The sequence below is a fragment of the Pleurodeles waltl genome, chromosome 5 (genome assembly GCF_031143425.1).
Source record: "Pleurodeles waltl isolate 20211129_DDA chromosome 5, aPleWal1.hap1.20221129, whole genome shotgun sequence".
In the NCBI taxonomy this organism is placed as follows: Eukaryota; Metazoa; Chordata; class Amphibia; order Caudata; family Salamandridae; genus Pleurodeles; species Pleurodeles waltl.
In genome coordinates, this window is record NC_090444.1 from 354,973,776 (window position 1) to 354,998,977 (window position 25,202).

At 50.4% G+C, this 25,202-nt stretch overlaps 1 long non-coding RNA gene across 1 annotated transcript in view; it reads right to left on the bottom strand.

Annotated features, from left to right (window-relative positions):
- Nucleotides 1–518: 518 nt before the first annotated feature.
- Nucleotides 519–25,202, bottom strand: part of LOC138297254 (uncharacterized) — a 62,957-nt gene continuing 38,273 nt past the window's right edge. Inside the window, exon 2 of the long non-coding RNA XR_011203975.1 lies at nt 519–1,595. This is a non-coding gene — a long non-coding RNA (uncharacterized lncRNA). The remainder of the gene's footprint in view (nt 1,596–25,202) is intronic.

A 25,202-nucleotide genomic window follows, 5' to 3' on the forward strand; every position in this document is an offset into this window, starting at 1 on the left:
CCTAGAGGTTGCATGACTCCCACTTAAAGACACATGATCAGCACTGCAACGTCCAGAGGGAGAGGGGATGGATGAGAGAAAGAAAGATACACTGGAGTTGCAGGGCTGGATCCGGACGTCCAGTAATGGTTCTTGAAGAGCTGGTCTTTCCTATGATAAATTACACATTAGTCAATAACTAATATCTCATAACCCATATATTCTCTACTGTTAAACTATGATGTGCAAGCTAGATGTACCTGTTGGGGTCCCCTTTCCCGCTTTTGATGGCTCTCCCTCTCTCTAGGGATTTTCAGAAACAATGTGGATTACCTGTAATTAAATAAGAGCCTTGAACCTCTTATATTGTCTAACTACTCCAACTGTGATCCCAGATTAGTCCCTCATCACCACAATGAAGCCTACCTAGATGTTCCCTGATGTTCAGTGGATATCTTGCATGTTTCACCAAGATGCTGACTCACTCGACTCACAGACATTTACATAGGTAACAATTATAAAAATAAACTCTTAAGGAATAACATTCTCCAGATTTTTATGAGTTAATCATTGTACTGTGCTAGTATTGCGAGGAACACAATTCGGTGTTTAAATCACACTGAAAACATAAAGTTATTATCAAGGATTACAGTTCACGTTGTATTACTATGGAAAAATAGGGTTAATCAATAGCATTCAACTCCATGAACGACTGGATTATCACTGTTACATCACGGCTTAATTTTGAAAATGGCAAAGATAAGCTTCAACCTAATTTAAGCACCAAACACAAAATGTTCCTCATCACCAGCAACAATTTGAAATAATGCAAATGTCGCTTTGAACTCAGCGATAATAACCGTATTCACAGCGCATTGTATCGCTAACAACAAAAGTAATGTCACATTAAACTCAGCGACAAGAAACTTAGCATACTGTTTTCTTAATAATGTGATATAATGCAAGCAACTACAATAAGCATTATAGCATGACAAGCGGCGAACATCCCAATGACCTTAAAACCCAAAGATGTACCCTTTTAGGTGCATCTCATCCTGGAACATTTGCTTATCAAGTTTTAAGTGAGCAAGTATCAAGTTTTAGCAATAAATGTTCTTAAATCCCACTCAGAGCGTTACTCCTTTTTAAGGGTTAATTTCCTTGTTCTCTTCTTCTTCCAGTAGTGGCCTCCAAGATGCTGGTCAGAATAAAACGTGAAGATCAAAAGTGTAGGAGCAGAGATTCCTTTTCTGCAGCTGGTGACATGTAGAGCAGGCAATTAACTCAGGCCGAGTGTGGTTTAAATATCTGCTGCATCCAGCCACACCCAGTCTAAGTTATAGGGAGCCACACCCAGTCTGAGTCATCGGGCTGCTGGAGGTATGTGAAACATGTGTTCCTAAACAATCATTGGTCTCTAACAAGCATGAATTCCAAAAGCATTGGGGTCTGTAAACAAGCATTGGTCCCTGCAAAGGTAAATGATCAACTCAGAAGTTTTTCACTGGGGCATATCCAGGTTTGCAGGCACGACAGGTTGTACTGTTGTTCTGGATCAGTCTGGGAATGTGCTATTGGAGACACTGCCCATGGCTAAAGGCCATATCCTTGGTCAGCTGAAATTTAAAAAAAGAAATTACATATGTCAATTATATTGCTCTTGGTTTCAGCGACATTCCTGTCCATGTGTTTTCTGTGTATTGAATAACTGAGACATATTTCTTACAGTATTCCACAATAAGTGTTACATACAAAGTTGGACATAGGTTTACACATGTATGTTCTAGTCCTCTGTGTGATAACAAATGATGACCATGGCCTGATACTTGGGACACTTCTACATCCTTCATTTCATGTTTCTCAGTAGCTTAATGTGATGGATATTTAGAGATGTTCTTGATGACTCCATGTTATGTGCACACCCTACATGTGTTAACTGACAGACTATTGATCCGAGTTTTTGGACATTTGGTCTTCCCTAGGTAGGTGGTGACATCATCAACATGTTATACACTCACACATACATATGTCCACATCAAAAAAATTATGATGTTGGTGACCTACATGACATTGACACAGCAGTTTAATAGTTCACTTACTCTAACATGATTTTGGGGCATACATGTGGTGCAGTTCAAAAATGTAACACGTATTGTTATCCAATCTCTTGTCAGCCTTCTGCTATAGTTTTTGACTAAGAAGTTGTCATGGTGCACTTTTATTGACACATATGTCTTACAATGTGGGCCATCTTTATTTGGGACACAGTGATGTTACAAGTACCTGTCTACTACAAACCTAGACACAATACTTTGGTTTTCAATATGTTTGTGTATGACTCCAACTTGTAGGGGAATCTACACTTCTATGCTTTAACTCTGTTATCATTGCTGTGACCACTGAATGTTGACATTGGTATCCTAAGTACACTGTAATGCAGTTAACAGGTTGCATTTTAATCTATGTTCATGAATGATATATGACATTTTTGACAGCACTGTGTTAGACGTTGTGAGTTTCACATTGCTGTATTGATATGCAATAAATTTGGGCGACTTATACCACAAAACTGATGAAGTATCATGTTGCTCACATATGTCAATGAGGCTTAATCCCTATGTATTTGTGTGTGTGCCTGTATTGTCAGTAATGACGAGACATGGGTTAATTTAGTACGGTCGGTGTCACAAAGCTACACAGTATTTACATATAAACCTTTTTGTGGCCTACACTTATATTGCATGCCACACATGGACTTTGCACACACTTCTTCCAGTGTTGGTCCTGTAACTGTGGACAACATACAAGTATACTTGCATGTGTGACACATTTGTTCATTACTACAGTGTTTGCTATCACACCATTCAAAACATGGACATTTGACTGATACCAAGAGTAGGTTCATCATTGAGGAGACACTCATTGCACAGTTATCTATTGTGTAGCCTTTGTACTCATATGGACCTATGTGGCATACACATGATTCCTTAACTAGTGGTCAGTTCATTCACACAGAGTGGAGTGACACATTACTGTTCACAGATGTTCTGTAGCTACTGACAATGACAGATTAGTGTAGGAACGTCAGTATGTGAAATCATCAGCTACATGTTGCTGTACATTGTTCCCACTATGTGCACATAATACTAGGGGCCAGAAATTTAGGAAGGTGGCACAGTGCAGCGCATCAAGTCACCTATCTACACTGCACTGTGTCACTGGGATAGGGCAGTGTTGCACAGTATTTTGCCCAACACGCACTTTCCAGTCCTTTCACCCTGCACTGGCACACAATGGACTGCCTAGCACAAACATAGGCACCCTTGCACCATGGTGGCTGTGTTGCATTCAGGTTACTCTTTGTGCAGCAAAATACATGTTCCTGCACATATATAAGCCTTAGAGGCATAGTCAATGCGTGCCAGAGAATGCAGCACACATCTGAAGTGATATAGTGACTTCAGGAGCTACAGTTATTTATCCTTCTTGCACATCAGCTGGGGGACAATATTTTTGTACGCATTCCCTGGTTTCCCTTGTTTGGTATACATGACATATGTCATCAACCACGGTAGTTTAATGGAAACACCCACACAACACAAATGGGACATTTCCCTTGCTTACAGTGATGCAACACAGCATTTTGCACAGGGTTGCATTAGTCTTACATGCTTTGACATTGAACACCATCCAAAGGTGCTTTGTGTGCCTTCACATATTAGAGTTAGCGATTTACATTACACAAGTACCCTCATGCATGGTGCAAGTTTAAGGCACACCCCTCATACAGATGGCCCTAGCTCCATCAACAGACATAGAGATAGCTATTCTGTCATAGATTTCTACATTTTAGTTGATGTATTATACAATTCAGAATTACTTACCAACAGGTAGGCCATTCCCATAGAGCCTATTCTGAAAGCGCTCATTTATGATGCTGTGCCTGAAAATGTATGCATCATGTGCGTGCCCTGGTCATTTTGCTAGCACACTGGTGAACCTCCTCAGATAATCCACGATGTCCTGGACGTTGATGGAATGTGTGTGTTTCCTATTGGGGAATAGATGTGCTCTTTCTGCTGGGGGAACCAATCGCGCATGTGTCCAATCCGTAGCCCCAAGACATGTAAACACCCTGTTATGGCATAAAAGACTTACTTGGTCTTTATCTGTTGTTGTTCTGTATTAGGAAAGAGGAGGTACTGTGGTGTCAGGCGAATTATGACACTGAGTACAGTGAAACAAAAAAGCAGAAAAATATGCCTGTGATATTCCTACCACTCCTGCTGTTGTGACCTGGAATGTCCCAGAGGCCAGCATGTGTAGCACAGCCATCGGTTTCACCTTGTGAAGAATGTTGGTGGGCCTGGCAGTTGGTGGCAGCTTGCTTGGCCCAATCTTCTGCAGCAATTCTATAATGGACTCCCTCCTGAGACTATGGAATTTGAACACACGCTCCCTCTTCCTTTGCTGCCTATGTGGTGGACTCTTCACTACTCCTAGTTGCAGAATGACAACCGCCACAATGTAGCTGAGCTTGCCACTGTGTTTTTGGATTTTCAGGTTTATATATCACAGTCACTGTGTCATTTCCTATGCCTGAGTTAATGATGGTAAGAACATTCTGGTGCATTTGGGCTTTGCGTGCCGCTTCCATACGATGTGTTGTATATTGTCAAAGCCATAAATATTACTGTGTTAGTTTTCTGTGACTTTTTGCAGGGGAAACCCCTACTTTGCACATATTTATTTCTGCATGGCGCAGCCGGTTGAGATGCAGCTTTTAGACAATGTAACTCTAAAAAAGCAACACAATTGGGCCAATGCATTGTCTCATAGATTTGAAGTAGTGCTTGCACCGCCAATAAGTAGAAAAGTTTGCTGCAACAGTGACACAAGCATCTCATAAACATGCCTCTAAATCCCAAGGTAAAATTCCAGGCCAGGTTGAACTTGATTGGTGTATCTCACCTGCACTCCATTCTGGTAGGCATGAAATCATGCTGAGGTTCTGGACAACCACGGCCAGGTGACCCACTGTGGCACTTAGTGCTTTCTGAGCCTATTTTTACCTACATCTTCTAAAATTCATACCTCTGCTTCACCCTTTTAGATTTGTATTGTTTTGGTGTCATTTTGCTCATTAAATATCTGCTTTGTGCCATTGTTATCAGGGGTTGACGTTAGGTTTAAATTACTGAAACCTTTAACTGTATTTAACAAGATAGTACCTTTGTTACTTGTGGTAGAAGATAATGCCTTTTTTTACTTGTGGTAGACTTCAGTCCACCCCAGATAATAAACCAATTTCTTACACCGGCAATAATCCATGTCAGTGTTGTACAGTCATATGTCCATGATTAATTTATTTCAAATCATAGTTATTGTTTTTTAGTACATTGATTGTACAGTAATCATGTAGAGCAGCACAATACAGGAGTAAAGGAACAGTAGTATTTAACACAAATGTTCAATGTTAATGTAGCCCTGTGCATCTATATGGTATAACAGCTTTAAAACAAGAATATAAAACAACGGCCCTGAGCCTATCCTCCTCTAACACGAGAAAACGTGGGGGTGATCAAAGCACCCCCTTTAGCCATATAGAACTAAGGACGTGCCAGTCCACCATCCTGCAGCTATCTGACCACGGTATGCTAATAATACATCTTCTGGAATGAAGGTGCCCAACCACTACAGTGTAGGAGAGAACCTACTCCCAGGATACACTCAGAAGGACTTGGGGGAAGGAGGCAGGTTGAGGGGGCGATGCATCTATCCCCCTGGAGGAGGCCACCCACTACGTAGAGCTAACGTCACTCTCCACAGTTCTTTGTAGCTTCACTAGGAGCTAGTCCCCCTTGGAGGCAATGGGGTGTCTCCTCAGTCGCTCCACCTTTACCAGACGAAGTGCTGCCACTTCTACCTCACCCGATCCAGCCACTAACCCCACCACTGTACCATGTTCTGTTACGTAGTGGCTTTCAAATGCATCACAATTGTCCATCCGACAACTATCAATGCAATATCTATGAAGTGGTTAATGGCACTGGCCATATTTTTATGTGTGTAAAGGCCCAGGATCCAACTGGCCATGCTGTCTTAGGGCCAGCACTCTGGCGCTGATGGGGGATATATTCTCTGTAATCTGGCTGGTGTTATATAGGCTCTGTGCAATAAACTATACTGAATATATTGGAACTGGGCACTACAAGACAACTTACGTGGGTAGCCAAGTGCTCTGCTCCACTCCTTTGCGGAGAGTGCACAGCCAACATGCCATTCCCAGGTGTGCCATAGTGATGCCAGTGGATTGTGTGCTTTAAAGGAAATGGCTTTTGAGAGCCAGGAGATCAGTTGGCCTCCTTTTTACATGGTGTACAGTGTCTGTATCAGGGGTTGTGGGGTCGATTCTGTGTCCGTAATGCCCCACAGACACTCCATATCTGCCATGAGGGCCTATGTGTTAGGAACTGACCCTCCAGGATGTTTGTTTGCTCCAACAGTAAGTCAAACAGGATAATTGCTCCACCTTGGAAAAGACTGCACGCATACCCACCCCTACTCTCTCCCAAAGTTCTGCTCCCACTTGGCCCACTGCAGCCCAAAAGGCACACATCAAGTTAAGGGGTATTTTGATGGGCATACCCAGGAATCCCAGGTGACATCCTCAGTGCTCTGCTATGACTCCCGTGTGCCAGTGGGAGGAGGCAGTTTGAAATGACCAGCAATGGTGCACTGGGGAGAAAGAGTTCCTATATCTGGGTAAGCACCTCAACCTCTGTCTCTTCACCCTCCTCCCCTAGATTGGTGCATGCAAGCCTTCAGGACTCCCACTGGTGCTGGGCCACAAGGTAATAGTGCTCAAACACTGGACCACCAGTCCACCGTGCTCAGGCGGTAGTTGCAGTATGGAGAGAGCCATTCTGCACCTCCCCTTCTTCCAGCTCAATCTACTCAGCATCACATTAAAAATTCGGAAGGTGCCGTTGGAGATATGGAGCAGCAGATTCACAAAGTTATAGAAGAGGCTGGGTAACATCCCCATTTTTGCAAGCACCACCCGACCCTGTACTGTTAGGGGAAGGGCAATAGTGACCCAGCTCCTCAATGTCTGACTCGTTCTTCAAGGATTAAGATATGTACCCTGGAATGATGGATAAAGCTCGGGTCGAGGGTCTTCAGGTTGTCTTCCCTGTGGTTGCCTTTCCTGCTGTTGAACTTTAAAGAAATTAGCTGGTTACTATGGTGATCAGATGTAATGTTAACAAACTCCCCACCCTCTGTGATCTGTGTTTCCACCCCGAGGAGTACCTCTGATCAACCGGAAAGATCACTTCTAGAAGAATCAGATAAATCCTCTGAGTCCTTCTTGATTGGAAATGGTTTTCAAAAGAAATAGTCTACAAAGAAACACACACAAAAGTTACAACCTTGTACACACTTCCTATATTATACAAACACCGTTCAGTTTCATAAGCTTGCCTGAATATCTCACTTACAAGTAATTATATATGGTTGATGCTTTATTGCACCTGCCTTGGATGCTCTGATTACAGTTATAAACGTAACTGCCACAATGGTCTCTCGAAAAGTCACTGTCCTGATAACAGTATAAAACAACTGTTGCTGTGCTTTGTCAGTCGCCTTTTCTGATTCTGATGCAGTTTTTATGCTTGAAGAACACTCGTAAAGTTACCTTGTGTCAGTGTTTGTCTGAGTGCTGGTAAGCGCTTACTATTTTTTTTGTCTTTGTTTTTTCCTTTCCTCAGGATATCATGGACGAGGGAGCAGAGTTCAGGATGTCGTGTATGATGGAGCAGAGTTCCTGATGTGACAAGCACCAAACCCAAATGAGGCCCAATGAAGAACTACAACAGGAAACGAAGGTAGGTGTCTGTCCTTAGAGAGTCTTTACCACAAAGCACATATAGCTGCTTGGGAGCAGCTTAAAAAGGACTTGCCCAATATGGCCATCGGAATTTGCTGAAATCTCGCAGGACGTTGGTAAATCTTGCTGCAACAGTCCAGAAAGCGGTAACATTCCACATGCTTGCCACAAGTTCAAATAATTCCCAAAACAAGGTGATAATGTACTGAAGGTGGGGTGAGTTATGGGCTGTGATGAAAACCTGATATCATGGGTTGGGTAAGAATATGCAAATCATGTCACAATGCTGGAGGCTGATATATGTAAAACATGCCCATCAGGGCTGACAACTGTGCTGGGGGCTGAGATATGCCCAACATGCCCATCAGGGCAACAACTGGGGATTGACAACTAGATCACTGATACTTGTGCAGGGCATTCAGGATGTAACAGGAAAAGGAAGGTCTTGGCCCACTTAATGCCCAGCCCCCCAAGGCGGCTCGGGGGATATGTGCGATTTTGGCAATGCCTACACCCACATTCCCTGATGTGCACAAGGACATTGTCCATATATTGTGATATAGTGTGAAGCTGGCGTCCAACCAGTGTACACTAGGTGTGCCCAGACTGCCAAACCATTGCGCTAGTGCCTCCATCACCAGTGTGAAGAGCAGGACTAAGAGGAGGCAGCCCTGGCATGTGCCCTTACATATCGGAAATGGCTGTGAAATCCGTCGTCCTATCCTGACTCTTGCTGTTGGCTCGGTACAAAGGAGTTTAATCAACCAGTCACCTGCCTGGAATATCCATCCTCTGCAGCACCCCAAACCAGCAGTCCCAGTCCAGAGTGTTGAACACCTCCTCAATATCCAGGACGAGGCATGCTGAGTTGGGCAAGTGCAAAGAAGTCCCCTGCAGCAGCCTATACAATATCCAGATATTGAGTGTAGAAGACCTGTCCAGTATAAAACCGCTCTGGGTGTACCAATGGGGGTATGTGCTCCAGGAGACGTGCCACTAACATTTTGCTGAGGACTTTATAACCACTGCTCAACATGGAATGCTGTCTGTAAGAGGCAACCTCTGCTGGGCCACACTCGGGTTTCAGGAGCAACACTAGGAGCATCTCCCTCTTGTATGGTGCCAGATGCCCCACTGCTAGAGAGGTCAAGTAAAGTTCAGACAGCTTGTGGACTAGAAGGGACTCGTACGTTTTGTAGAATTTGATGGGAAGGCCATCAAGGTCCGGGGTTTTACAGGTAAGGAAGGCATAAGTGGCCTATCGTACCTCCTGCTCCATTGTGGGCCATCCAGGTTTTCCTTATGTTAGGCAGGGGTCCTTGGCAATGTTAACTTGGGTTAAAATTCACCTATTGCAGACCCACCGCTGAACAGGCACAGGGTTGTAGATGGCCTAATAGCTCATGGAAGGTGGAAGGTATCACCTTCTGACTAGTGGCGACTGAATCAGGGGAGATATGGATGCAGGTAATTGGGCTGATGTCCAAAGTACACCTTAACAGCCACACCAGCTGCAAGCCTGGTTCGTCTACCTCTGCATGCAACTTGGTTTGGTATGCCCTGTATTTTAGGCAGTACAATGACTCGAGCAGCTGGCTGTGGTGATCTTGTGTATTCAACAGTGCCACTTGCGTATTGCCATCTGACAGCAACACCCTCTCGAGGCCACCCAAAGAAATGTCTTAATAAGTTCCTGGCTGATGTTGCCCCGTATGCCAATAACTGAGTGAATGCAATGGCTGTGGATCACTGCTTTTAGTGCCTCCCACTCCACCAGGCATGTGGAGCTGTGTTACTATTGTCAGTAATGATTTACTGAATGTCTTACAAACGATTTCACAGAAAACCTGGTCCTCAAGGCTGGGCTGCAGGCACCATGTAGGCAGCAGCGGGACAAGGTCCCCTCATGCAGTGTATAGTAATAGTGGGTTGTGATCCAACAGAGATTTGCCTAGTTATTCTGCCCCTGTTACCTTAAGCTGCTTTGCAGGATGGCAAAGGATGCGGTCGAGCTGGACATAAAGGTCATGGGTCAGGGAATAGTAATAGTGGGTTGTGATCCAACAGGGTCTTGCCTAGTTATTCTGCCCCTGTTACCTTAAACTGCTTTGCAGGACGGCAAAGGATGCGGTCAAGCTGGACATAAAGGTCATGGGTAAGGGAATAAGAAAGATTATTCTTTGGTAATCGGATTCAAGGTTCTCTAGCTACCCACCAGTGATTATTGTGTAATCCATTGTGTAAAGTGTGCTGCTGCGTGTGCTATGGGGGAAACGGGAGAAGGGGTAGGACCAATCAAGGACTGGGCCCAATACGCAGATAAAGTCTCCCCCCAGTGATTCATGGCAGGTGGGACCACATTGTCAGCAGTGATGAAAATGCATGACGGGAACTGTGATTGGGACACATTGGCTGCATACATTCTGCCCAGTAACACCGCCCATCCATCCAGCTTCCCTTCCACAAAGACATAGGCCCTCATTTCAACCCTACAGTCTGTGACCTCCAGGGCAATAGTGGCGATAGTACCGCCAACAGGCTGGCAGTACTCATCACCTTATTTGGACCGTGGCTGTTCGGCTACGGTAACACTGCCGGCACCGGCGGTATACCGCCATGGCCGTCCCGGTGGTCGTAATCACCCAGGGAAGCGCTGCAAGCAGTGCTGCCCTGGGGATTTCGGCTCCCCTTACCGCCAGCCTGTCCGTGGCGGTAAACACCGTCATGGAAAAGCTGTCGGGAAGGGAACTCGGGGTGCCCCTGGGGGCCCCTGCACTGCCCATGCACTCGGCATGGGCAGTGCAGGGGCCCCCAGGCACAGCCCCATCACGCATTTCACTGCCTGATGTTTGAGCAGTGAAATGCGCGAAGGGTGGCACGGCACCCGCTGCACATCAACAGTGCTCTATTACGAGCTGGGTGCAATGTGGATGTGACTTTTCCGCTGGGCCAGCGGACGGTAACCGTCCGCTGGCCCAGAGGAAAGGTCGAAATAGGGAGCCAGTCATACCACCAGCACTGGCTGTATACTGGCACCCGCAGCCTCAGCGGTCTCTGGGAAAGACTGCCAAGGTTGTAATGAGGCCCACAGTAGCCCTTTGGGTCCACCTCCATCCCCATCCTTTGGAAAGGCACCAAAGGCCATATCCTCATTAACACTCCCCGGGGAAAGCCCAAATAGGTTGTGGCAATGCATATTATCCCTTCTACACTTCTGCAGTCGCTGATCCACCGCTGAAGCAATGTGTGTTTCTTTCAAAAACACTATGGGCATCATTTCGACCTCAGTGGTCTTTTTACAAGACCACCGAGGTACCGCCGTGCTGAGACGGCCAGTGCAGGCGGTTTTCCGCACAGCGTTTTATGACTGCTCGCAGCCCTCCACCCTTTTTTGGACTAGAGCCGCCAGCAGCCATACTGGCGGTCGGCGATGAAGTGGAGGCTGCTCCACCTCCACCACCTCCACCACCATGTCATCAGAACACCGCCCACCGAATCACAACCCATGATTCCGCGTGGCGGTGTTCTGGTGACGGGGTGCTGGAGGCGGAGCAGCCCCCATGGATCCCGTTCCCTCCCGCAGGATCACCGGAACAGGTAAGGTGATTGTCCGTTAGGGGAGGGGGTGGAGGGGTGTTGTGTGCGTGCATGAGGGTGTGTGTGTGACTGTGTAGAGGGGGTGTCTGAGTGCGTGTATGCATGCGGGGTGTGTTGTGTGTATGGGAAATGTGTGTGCATATGTCTGTGTGTATGTCTGCGTGTATGTGTGCATGTTTGTGGAGTTGATGTGTGAGTGTGCATGTAGGGGGTGGGGGAGGTGTGTATGTCAATGTGGGGGGAGGTGTGTATGTCAATGTGGGGGGGTTGGGGAGGGGGTCCTGCCACCTTTGGGGGGTGGTAGAGGGGATGTGAGTGTGGGAGGAGGACTCTGGGGAGGGGGGGAAGGGAGACCCCCATCAGTGCCAGGGAAGGAATTCCCTGGCACTGATAGTGCCTAGCGCCATGGATTGCGTGGTGGTACAGAACCCCACGAAATCCATGGCGGTATGCAGGATCATGATACTGCCCGCAGTGTAGTCACGGCCGCCGGGCTGGAGACCGAAGTCTCCAGCCCAGTGGTCGTTACCACCCTGGCGGTCGGAGTGGAGAAGTGGCCGTTTGGCATGGCGGTCACCGCCATGCTTGTAATGTCATTTTTTTTTACCGCCGGCCTATTGCCGGTATTACAGCCACTTCTCTGCCGACTGCCAGGGTTGTAATGAGGGCCTATGTGGGCCCATTGTCACCAAATGTATTGGTGGACAGCTTGGAGCCTCCTGGCAGTGCCCATGCCCTGCATATTCTGGAAATTATACTCTACACATAGTGATGTACCCAGTAATGGGAGGGGCAGAGGGCAGAAGGTGGAACCCTGACCCCTATTAGCTGTGGGCTGGAGGGCAGTCACAGATATAACAATAAAACAACTTTCCCATCTCCTGACCCCAGGGCGGTAGAGCAACATCTGGCTGCCCAAACAATTAACATAATACATCAGGATTATGGGACCTGTGCAATGGCAGATCAAAAGCCAGACGCTTCCCAAAGTGTGGGGCATAAGCTAACCAGAACAGTCAGGCCCATATTTATACTTTTTTAGCTCCGCATCTGTGTCATTTTTTGACACAAAAGCGGCGCAAACTTACAAAATACAATTGTATTTTGTAAGTTTGCGACGCTTTTGCATTGAAAAGTGGTGCAAATGCAGCACTAAAAAAGTATAAATATGGGCCTCAGTGTTTAAGCATGGCAATGTCTATTGGGGGGGCAACTACAGTGGAGTGCAGTGGCTTTCCTCAGCTTTGATCTCACCATCTTTACCCCTGGTAGCCCCACCAACTCGTACGGGGAAGGGTCAAGGTGTCCTCACCCTTTAGGGGAGGAAAACGTGAATGAACCTGAATCAGACCCACCATTTCCAAGTGCCGTGCACCATACAGATGAGCCAGGAAGGCATGAGCAGCCTTGTGTAATCCTGTTGTGGCAATCCTTGCAAGCGTCGGTCTCACAGGTCCTCCGTCCACAGGACTGGCTGGCTGCTAGGACTGTCTGTTGATGCAGGTGACTGGTCAGGGCCAAGTCGCTGTAGTGCACACTCACTGACCTTGGCCCAGGATGCACCCTCGCTGTATATGTGTGGGCCCACCCCTCTTGCCCACGATTTCCCCACTATTACGGAGACAGAGGGGTACCCCCTTCCTCTGTAGCCCCAACACCAATTACTGGCTCCACTGTGCATTGGGAGGGGCAGGGCTTGGCCCACAGCGTCAACTACCCTCAGGGATGGCTGCCTTCCAGGTCCTCCACGGCTCTCCCCCTGTGCACTGTTCTGACAGCCCCAGACTTACCTGTCACCAAATGTGTGGAAAGACAGAGAAGATGGATCCCTTGCCATCAGCCTGCTCTTGTGTAGGCCAGGGGCTGGTACGTTTCAGGTCAGTGATAAGGACCTCTCCAGTGCGGCATGCAGTCCTCGGTGCTGCCTAAGCACTCCTGCTGCTTCAGAGGGCACCCCCATGGCTGCTGACAGCCCCAGGCAGACACAGGGCTCAACGATGCCAATGGATTAATGGGCTCCCTATTCTGGACCCTTGGTCATGTCGGCCATCTTCTAGCACATAGCCACACCATGACATGTGTCCATGATAGTATCAATATCAATGTCTGTTTCACTATGTCAGTGTCTTTATCAGTGTCCTAATATCAATATCCCAGTGTTATAGTTTCTTTATCAATAACCACAGCCCAGTAGCCCAGTACTCTGTCTTCCAATGAGTGTCCTTTTGTTACCGTGCCTATGTTATGCCACTGTTCTAATATTATGTCCAAGCATCAGATCTATTAGATCTTAAAACCATAATTGTTGCAGCCATTTTCTTCTCAATGCCAGGCAGGTATTTAAGTTGTCCTATCTACAGCTTCTATAGTCCTATTTCAGGACTGTCACTGGACAATAGAAATGTATGATAGGTTGCTCATTGGCTGGAGCTTACAAAATTGTATTTAAAGATTAAGAAAGAGTTTCTCATGACTTACGAACCCTGCACATGTGTAATTCCTTTGTTTCCGTTTCATCACATGACCTCCACTGGAGACTGTGTATAAAAATGTATAAACATATATCTTATATTTACTGGTGCAACTGATGCTCTGTTAGGATGTCGGATGACCCCTCGTCACTTACATATTTTTAATTTGTAAACATTTGTTAAACATTTTTAAACTTTGCATTGGCAAGTGGGCAGATTTTCTTTAACAGACCTGACATGTTTGACTGAGAAGTGCCGCCCCTTGACCAGAAGACAAGAGTGGAGCTGGACCAGACTTCACATGACAACCCATGGCGCTAAAATTAAGTCAAAGGACTTTCCAAGGGGAATTTGGGTGGAGAACAGTCCAGCGTTCAAGTTACTGATCTAGCCCAAACAGCTCTAGTGCACTTCTAATAATTAATGTAATGCAAAGTCTATACTAACTGTAAGGGTTGAAGAGAATTTTGAGAACTGTCATCTGGGTGGGTGAGGATGGGAAAAAACAGACAGGCAAGGTATGGTGATTCCAAGGATACTAGGAGTTAGATGTGTGTGTGTGTGAACTCCACACATAGAGCAGAAGGCTCTAAAAAGGGTACAAAAATGGAGCATAGGTAAATGCAAGGCTAGAACACCCTAGCACAGTTCCTATTGGATGATTGTGTGAATGATAGAGTGATGCTAATCCAACTACATTAGAACCCCTGTAATCCTTCACAGGCCATGACTAGGGCATTCTAAAAGCATGGGGGTTCACGTATAATAATGTGTGCAATGGAAAGTCCATACTACTTGTAAGGGTTGAAGAGAATTTTGAGAACTGTCATCTGGGTGGGTGATGATGGGAGAAACCAGTCTGGTTAGATGCAGCAAGTCCTAGGATACTAAGAGATGGAAGTGTGCTTAAACTCCACATATAGATCAGGAGGCTCTTAAAAGAGTGCAGAATGGGAGCAGAGCCAAAGGCATGTCTAGAGCTCCTAGCATGATATCTATTGGATGAATGCGTAAAAGATAGAGGGATTCTGATCTAACCACATTGGAATCCCTGTTAACCTTCATAGGCCATGACTAGGGCATTTTGAAAGCAAGAGGGGCAGCAGACAAACATAAAAGAACTCTCCTACCTCCCTCCATAAGAGCAGACAGTCAAGAGCTGTTAGTCCCACCCTGACTTTTTTCCCTCTACTCCACACTCTCTACAGCCTGATCTGAAGCGCAAGACTTGCAGACGCCTTAATGTTTTCCTGCTTGTGAATAAGTGTATAGTCAAGGAAATGGGGCAGACAAGCCCTAGTTAAAGGGACCCCCCGCAATGTAACCCTAACATCATTTAATCATCTGTAAGCAACAATGGGTAAGGCTCACTAATGAGGATGGAACTTGGTACCTTTAACGTAGAACATTTAACAAATCTTTGTTTTAAAAGATTTAAGAGAACCTAAAAGCAAGACAGATGTCAACCAATAGTTGATTTTCCTAAATTGTTATGAGGAAACTAGCAGACATAAACAAGAGTCTTAGATGTGGGCCATGAAACAAAAAGCATGAGAGTCTGAAATGCCAAATTACTCACTTGATAGATAGGGTCAAAGCTTGAGTATCAACTGCTCCATTTCCTAATTTATTTTCCAAAATGACATCATCGAAAGCAGAGTTAGCAGAAGGAAAGGAGGAGAAAATATTAGATGTTTTGTATCTATGCATTCAGGCTGATGACATGGGGATACACCAGTGGTAGTACATGGAAATGGAACAGTGCCAACAAGTCGGCTGATGGAAGAGGTAACAGAAAAATTGTGCAAGCGGATGAAGCAATTATGCAAAAAGTAGAGAAGCACAAGACGATGATGCAGCATACACAAGAATACTGACTGCATTTACAACATCGCCTCCACCTCTAGAGCTCATTTTCACTCTGTGCCTTATCGTTCTGATGCTCAGCATAGTAGCCATACGGCACAGCGCACAATTAGAGTCCATGATAGTGTGGGGTGTACAACTGAACAAAGAGCAAAAGAAATTTAAAGAAATTCCCACAACATTACCAAACCCATAATCAAGTGATATAAACATTGGCAATTACCAGAATGCACAATTTCATCCTACAGATACCCTCCGCCCCTTGAGAAAATGCCTCACTGATGATATCCTGTTTCTGTGAGAGTACTCTGACCCAGTGACAGAGGTATTATCACTATCCATGCCACAAACAATAGTTTCCTACTATTCACAATAACCCTCAGCAGTTCCAAAAAGAAGTACAAACTGCATTTGAATGTTATAACCCTAACTGGGATAAGGTGAATCAATTGCTACTTCTCATTGTGCCAAGTGAAGTCAAAGATTCCCTGCTGGAAAAGAGTGATAGATTTGACAGGCCTTGACTGTTTAAAAGCTGTGTTTGAATCATTCTGTTGTTTTCTGGGCTAATGAACCTGCTTAGGAAGGTGTTGGTCTCCACTGTGTGTATCCCAAAAGTGCAAGAACAGATTCACGCTATTTGCATTAGATAGCAAACCAAGGGGGTGATTCTGACCTCGGCGGTAAAATGCCCTTACCGCCGGTCATAAGACCGCCATAACACCGCCGCGGCCGCGGTCAACCGCCACGGTCATTCTGACCCACAACGGCCAAACCTCCAAAAATCCGTCCTCCACTGCAGCCCGCCACATCGGCGGGCAGCGATAAACTGGAGATGACCAAACCTCCACCGTCACGCCAACAGAAATACGCCCATGCCATTACGACCCACGAATCCACACGGCGGTCATTCAAACGCGGTATTCCACTGGCGGTACACACCGCCGCTGTCAGAATACACACACATCACCAAAACACAGCCACATTGGACAATTTGAAATACACACACCTGATACACATACACACACCACTCCCACACAATCAACCAACTATAAAACACACACCCACATCACCCACAAACCCCTGCGACCATAATTACTGAGAGAAGGAGAGAGAGACACAGCAGACAATCCATAGCAAGACACACTGAGGCACACTACACCATCACACACACCACATAGTAGCACAAAGGACCACACACCAACATACTCATCATCACATACACCACCCCACACCTCACCCACACCACCCCATGGCACCCCAAAGGCACCCACGCTTTTCGGACCAAGAACTCCGGGTCATGGTGGAGGAAATCCTAAGAGTGGAACCCCAGCTCTTCGGCTCGCAGGTGCAGCACACCAGTATAGCCAGGAAGGCGGAGCTATGGCAGCGGATCGTGGACAGGGTCAACGCGGTGGGACAGCATCCCAGGAATAGGGAGGACATCCGCAAAAGATGGAACGACCTACGGGGGAAGGTCCGATCGATGGTCTCCAGGCACAACATCGCGGTCCAGAAGACTGGCGGCGGACCCCCACCCACCCCTCCCGAATTTACATCGTGGGAGCAAGAGGTCTTGACCATCCTGCATCCTCAGGGCCTCGCTGGAGTAGCCGGAGGAATGGACTCTGGTAAGTCCCATCTCAACTACTATATCCCCCCCACCCCACCAGCATGCCAACCCACACCCCCACCCTCACCCCCAACCCCCCAGCACATATCCTCCCTGACAATGTCTCACCAGCACAACCCACCCATCCCAACACCAACTCCTGCATGCCAACACAAATCATGGGCACCCATCACCTATGCATGACCACTGCACTAACCCCTCCCCCCCACTAAATACCCTCACAACACCTCCCTCAAGGGAATGCCTGCACTGGGGAACAAGGGCACCCATAACACGCACGCTATTGCACACACAGAAACAATAACCAAACTCTCTTACCACATGCAGGACCCGAACGACAACACACCAGCCAGGAGGGTCCAGAAGTGTCCATCCCACCACCGGAACAGGCCCACACTGAGGATAGCAGCTCTGTCGACAGTGAACCTGATGACCAGCCCGGACCATCGGGGACCTCTGGGCAGTCGGTTCCCCTCAGGCAGCTACAGGCCACACCAGACCCGACCCCCTCTGCCGACACCAGCACAGCTCCCACCCAGCGGGCCCATGCCTCTGTCTCTAGGACAGCTCAATCAGCGGTGTGTCCGCCACTACAGGGCACCCAGGCTAACCCAACACCCCAACAACAACAGGGACCTGGGGGCAGTGGGAGCGGGCACACCGGCCAGGGGACAGAGGCCGGGGAAAACCGGGCAGCTCGGAGGGCTGCTGTGCGACAGGGGGGGGAGGAGAGGCCCAGGGAACCCACTCTCCAAGAGGCCCTCACCACCATCATGGCAGCCTACCACCACTCCCAAGAAACGATGGCGACGGTACTGGTCAGGTTCACTGGGATCCAGGCACAGCAGGAAGAACGCTACATGGGGTTCAGGGAGGAGCTGAGAATCATCGGGACCGCAATGGGGACCATCGTCCTGGCCCTCCACAGGATAGAGGACGCGTTGCGGGACCATGGTGCACCACACAGGGCCCCTGTCACTAGGCCGGACCAGGAACAGCCTACCACCTCCGCCGGCGCTAGTGGACAGGAGGTCCCAACACCTCGACAGCCCCCCAGAACCCCACCTCCTGCTGAAGAACAACCACCCCGTAAGAGGAGCCTGAGACCAAAGAAAAAGACAGAGTAGGATGTCAAGACCCCCGCCAGCAGGACATACCCCCTGAACTCTTCCCACTGTCCCACATTGCCACCATGTCCAACCATGAACTGCCTATGCTCCATCCTTCCCCAGGCAAAAGAACAATGCACCTGTGAGACTGAGAACTGGACTCTGCCATGGATATTCCTCCACCCCCACCCATCACCCTTAGAATCACATGTACCGATATCTAGCACTGTAAATAAATCACATTTTGCACAATAATCTGTTTTGAGTCATGCTGTCTTATTAACAAATGTATTACATATTACTGTTCAATTTCTGTTCTGTCAATTAGTCATGACAACATACCAATGTCAATACGCTGTATTTCATGGGCGAACCAAGCAGAAGTCAGGTACTGAGTCAGACAGCACTGAGAAGGGAAGGGAAGGGAAAGGCAAAAATTACTGAAAAACATCTGTGGGGAACTACAGAAAGTACAGATGCAGGAGGCTAGAAGCAATTGGGAAATGGCGTGGGTGATTCTTACCTGGGTGTCACTGGAAATACTGTTGTATCACTCTATCCCTATTGTCTGTGTCGTCCTCTGAGTCTTCCTCCTCTTCACTCTCCACAGGCTCCACGGCTTCTACAACACCACCATCTGGACCATCCTCCTGCAGGAAAGGCACCTGGCGTCGCAAAGCCAGGTTGTGAAGCATACAGCAGGCCACGATGATATGGCACACCTTCTTTGGTGAGTACATTAGGGATCCACCAGTCATATGCAGGCACCTAAACCTGGCCTTCAGGAGTCCAAAGGTTCGCTCAATCACCCTCCTAGTACGCCCATGGGCCTCATTGTAGCGTTCCTCTGCCCTTGTCCGGGGATTCCTTACTGGGGTCAGTAGCCACGGCAGGTTGGGGTAACCAGAGTCACCTATTAGCCACACACGTTGTCTCTGTAGCTGCTCCATCACATAGGGGATGCTGCTATTTCGCATCACATACGCGTCATGCACTGACCCTGGGAACTTGGCATTTACATGGGAGATGTACTGGTCAGCCAAACAGACCACCTGGATATTCATTGAATGGTAATTCTTCCTGTTCCTGTACACCTGTTCATCGTCATTTGGGGGGACTAAAGCCACATGGGTCCCATCAATTGCACCAATGATGTTGGGGATGTGTCCAAGGGCATAGAAATCACCCTTCACTGTAGGCAAGTCACCCTCCTCAGGGAAAATGATGTAGCTCCGCATGAGTTTCATCAGGGCAGACAACACTCTGCTCAAAATCTTAGAAAACATAGGCTGAGACATTCCAGATGACATGGCCACTGTGGTCTGGAATGACCCACTGGCCAAAAAATGGAGGACTGACAAAACCTGCACCAGAGGGGGAATCCCTGTGGGTTGGCGGATGGGGGACATCAGGGCTGGCTCCAGCTGGGCACACAGTTCATGGATAGTGGCACGGTCAAGTCTGTATCGAAGTATTATATGGCGTTCTTCCATTGTCGACAGGTCCACCAGCGGTCGGTACACGCGAGGATTCCTCCTTCTCATCGCAAGTCCCAGCGGACGGTGCCTAGGAAGGACAACATGGAGCACAGAGTCAGCCAAAACACAGGTACGTACAGACAGCTTGCACAGTTAAAGAATGGCAATGGGTTGAAAGGCGTGTATGTGTGGCAATGCAAGGCCTAGGCCTGTGTGTCGCAGTCAAAATTAAGCCATGTGGGCCCTTGAAATGGCGGCTGCCTGACCTGTGAAGTGGGACAATGGGATGTGAGGTCAATGCGCTGGCGGGGCACACCGTGGCGGTAGGCGGTCGCAGACCGCGGCGCAAAGCCGCATTGGTTAACATTGAAGCCTATGGGTTTCAGGAGCCAATAAAGAAGTGCGCCGGCGGTCGCGGTACGCACCGCCGCGGACGTGACCGCCATTTTCTATCTGCTTAATCACTCGAGACCTGATCATCCACAGGAGAGGACCTATACTGCAAGTGCTGCTGTGACCTCGGTCTGGAAGATACAATGGCTGCTGCGACTGGGGAAAGGGCCCCTGCCTTCACGTCTGAAGAGTTGGACAAGCTCGTGGATGGGGTCCTACCCCAGTATGCGCTACTCTACGGTCCTCCAGACCAACAAGTGAGTACACCGGGTGCTAATGGAATGGGCTATGCCTGTGTGGATTGGGGTGGATGTAAGTTGGTGGGGTGGGGGGCGAATGAGGAGTGCAACGCCCGACAGATGAGAGCATGTGCCATATGGCAAAGTGGGTGGGGGGGGCCAATTACATCTAACATGCAGGTCATTGATGAGTTCCTCCTTTCCACCCTGTACATGTCTAATAGGTCAGCGCCCATCAGAAGATCGACATTTGGCGTGCCATCGCCAAGGAAGTCCGGACCTTGGGGGTCCACAACAGACGGGGCACCCACTGCCGCAAGAGGTGGGAGGACATCCGCCGCGGAACAAGGAAGACCGCAGAAACACTGCTGGGGATGGCCTCCCAACCTAGGAGGGGTGCCAGTCGCACCATGACCCCCCTGATGTCCCGGATCCTAGCGGTGGCCTACCCTGAATTGGATGGGCGCTTTAAGACATCACAGCAGACACAAGGGGGTGAGTATCAGCACATTCTCCTATCTTTCTGCGCAGTGGAGGCGTCTGGGTGGGGGAGGAGGGCTGTGGGTGACATTAGGCCAGGGCGCTTTCTGTAGTGTAGTCCTCTCCCTTAGGCATGGCCCTGTGCCCCCGGCCCCCACCTCGGTAGGGTGACAAGTACAGCCATTGAAGGTCCAGCATCTCCCATGTGCGCGTTTGACGTCTCTTGGCCTGTTGTCTTAGTCAGTAGTACTGAGTAGTGTACCCCAAATGCGCGGCTTAGCGCATTAGGCACCTGTGTCTGTCCTCTCCGCCAACGGTGTTGACATTGCATGCACTCAACCTGGTCTTCTTTTTTCTCCCCCCACCCTTTCTCTTCATCTTCTTGTGCATGTGTGCATTAGCATCATCAGGCGAAGGAGATATGGCATCGGAGCACGAGGGAGCTGCAGGACACAAGTCCCCGGTGGGCCCAGGAACAGACACCGAGGGCACCAGTGATCCGGAGGGCGAGGGGAGCACCACGACGGGGGCCGCTGGTGAGAGCAGCGAAAGCGACACGTCCTCGGATGGGAGCTCCCTAGGGGTGGCGGCAACATCCGTGCCCCCCGCCTCTACAGGTACAGCCGCCACCCAGCGCACCAGCCCCGCCCTCCCAGCAGCCCCTCAGTCTTCGCTCCGTGCCGGTTCGCCCAGGAAGGCGCGCGTCTCCTTCGCCCCAGGCACCTCAGCCCCTGCCCCTGTTGCCCCTGCTGCCCTCAGTGCGGAGCTCATTGACCTGGTAAGGACGCTCATTGTTGGGCAGACGACCCTTTTGAATGCCATCCAGGGTGTGCAAAGGGAGGTGCAACAGAGCAATGCGTACCTGGAGGGCATTCATTCGGGTCAGGCTGCCCATCAACGAGCGTTCACTGCTCTGGCCTCAGCACTGACGGCAGCCATTGTCCCTGTTTCCAGCCTCCCTCATCTGACTGCCTCCAGCCTGTCTCTGTCTCCTGTTCCTCAGCCTATCCCATCCACACCATCAGACCAGCCTGCACACACCTCAACACCCAAGAGCAGCTCATCCAAACACAAGCACCACAGATCCCGCAAACACTCACCCGAGCAACACCCAGATGCAGACATGCCAACAGCCACTGCCACCCCTGTGTCCCCCTCCTCCTCGTCTCCCTCCTCCCTCCCTGTGACGTCTACACTCACACCTGCATGCACCCCAACATCAGCCAGTGCTTCCATCACCACCTCACCCTCCAGTACAGTCCACACTCGTGCAGTCACCACCCCCACTGCCATGTACACGTCCCCTGTGTCCTCTCCCACTGTGTCTGTCACCCCCTCTTCCAAGACACACAAACGCAGGCAGCCACCCACCCAACAGCCATCCACCTCACGACAGCCTACAGCACCAGCACCTTCACCCAATGACAGCACACCTGACTCTCCTACAACCACCTCCTCTACCTCCACTTCCATCTCCACTTCTCCTACCCTTTACCTTGGCCCTAAAACACTTTTCCTGGCTAACCTTAACCTCTTTCCCCCCGATGACCTCCCCCATCCATCTTCAAAGAGTCCCAAGAGCACCGCAGCCACCACCAGCCCAGCTTCGGGTGTCACTGTTGTGCCTGGGTTCTGGAGCCCACCCTTTGCCAGCAGTGACACATCGAGCTGCAGCAAGGACACGTCCAGCCCCCCCCCCGGCAAGAGGACCCGCAAAACCAAGGACCGCCGTGCGAGGACCGACAGGGCTGCCCCCAAGGAGCAATGTGCGGCCACTTCACCACCCACACCATCTGGGGGAGGCAAGGGCCCGAGAGCCCCATCAAAGGAGCGGAAGGGCAGCAGGAGCGCGGAGAAGGTGGACCCCACATGCCACATCCCAGCTGGGAAGGAGGACACTAAGGAGGCCAGGAGTCCGTCCCCGAAGGGTCCAGAAACGTCACGGTCCGAGGGCGACTGAGCAGGGAGTCGAGGCCAGGTCTGGCTCCCTTGACCTGCTGGATGAGCACCGCTGAACAGGGCCCGCGGTGCAGAAGAGCACCGCTGAACAGGGCCCCGCCGTGGAGAAGAGCACCGCTGAACAGGGCCCGCCGTGGAGAAGAGCACCGCTGAACAGGGCCCGCCGTGGAGAAGAGCACCTCTGAACAGGGCCCGCCGTGGAGAAGAGCACCGCTGAACAGGGCCCGCGGTGCAGAAGAGCACCGCTGAACAGGGCCCCGCCGTGGAGATAGGCACCGCTGAACAGGGCCCGCGGTGGAGAAGAGCACCGCTGAACAGGGCCCGCCGTGGAGAAGAGCACCGCTGAACAGGGCCCGCCGTGGAGAAGAGCACCGCTGAACAGGGCCCGCCGTGGAGAAGAGCACCGCTGAACAGGGCCCGCCGTGGAGAAGAGCACCGCTGAACAGGGCCCCGCCGTGGAGAAGAGCACAGCTGAACAGGGCCCGCCGTGGAGAAGAGCACCGCTGAACAGGGCCCGCCGTGGAGAAGAGCACTGCTGAACAGGGCCCGCGGTGCAGAAGAGCACCGCTGAACAGGGCCCGCCGTGGAGAAGAGCACCGCTGAACAGGGGCCGCCGTGGAGAAGAGCACCGCTGAACAGGGCCCGCCGTGGAGAAGAGCACCGCTGAACAGGGCCCGCGGTGCAGAAGAGCACCGCTGAACAGGGCCCCGCCGTGGAGATAGGCACCGCTGAACAGGGCCCGCGGTGGAGAAGAGCACCGCTGAACAGGGCCCGCCGTGGAGAAGAGCACCGCTGAACAGGGCCCCGCCGTCTCAAGCACTGCTCCGCTGGGCACCGCCATCTCAAGCACCGCTCCGCTGGGCCCTTCTTCTCAAGCACCGCTCCGCTGGGCCCCGCCGTCTCAAGCACCGCTCCGCTGGGCCCTTCTTCTCAAGCACCGCTCCGCTGGGCCCCGCCGTCTCAAGCACCGCTCCGCTGGGCCCTTCTTCTCAAGCACCGCTCCGCTGGGCCCTTCTTCTCAAGCACCGCTCTGCTGGGCCCCGCCGTCTCAAGCACCGCTCCGCTGGGCCCTTCTTCTCAAGCACCGCTCCGCTGGGCCCCGCCGTCTCAAGCACCGCTCCGCTGGGCCCTTCTTCTCAAGCACCGCTCCGCTGGGCCCTTCATCTCAAGCACCGCTCCGCTGGGCCCTTCTTCTCAAGCACCGCTCCGCTGGGCCCTTCTTCTCAAGCACCGCTCCGCTGGGCCCCGCCGTCTCAAGCGCCGCTCCGCTGGGCCCTTCTTCTCAAGCACCGCTCCGCTGGGCCCCGCCGTCTCAAGCACCGCTCCGCTGGGCCCTTCTTCTCAAGCACCGCTCCGCTGGGCCCTTCTTCTCAAGCACCGCTCCGCTGGGCCCTTCTTCTCAAGCACCGCTCCGCTGGGCCCTTCTTCTCAAGCACCGCTCCGCTGGGCCCTTCCTCTCAAGCACCGCTCCGCTGGGCACCGCCGTCGCAAGCACCGTTTATGGTTCACTGTGCCCACCATGCCTCCTCCTTGACCAGTGGAGACTGTCATCCACCTGATGGACTGTGGCTTTGCACTCCCCAGGATGGTCCAGTGGGCAGCCCACCCACTGTAGAGACATTGAGAGACTGTGGCTTTGCACTCCCCAGGATGGCCCAGTGGGCAGCCCACCCACTGTAGAGACATTGAGAGACTGTGGCTTTGCACTCCCCAGGATGGCCCAGTGGGCAGCCCACCCACTGTAGAGACATTGAGAGACTGTGGCTTTGCACTCCCCAGGATGGCCCAGTGGGCAGCCCACCCACTGTAGAGACATTGAGAGACTGTGGCTTTGCACTCCCCAGGATGGTCCAGTGGGCAATCCACCCACTGCAGAGACTTGAGAGACTGTGGCTTTGCACTCCCCAGGATGGTCCAGTGGGCATGGTGGCTCCTCGTGGATCTGGCGTCGTGGACTCATGTGGCTGTGGTGCCCCCCCTTCCCTTCTCCCTGAGGTGCCTGTAGTTTTTACATCTGATGCCCCTGCAGTGTTCTCTCCAAAGGACTCAGGTCTCCTGTGTGGGCTTTGCCCTTGTTTCTCAAGACTTTGGCCCACGGACATGCTGA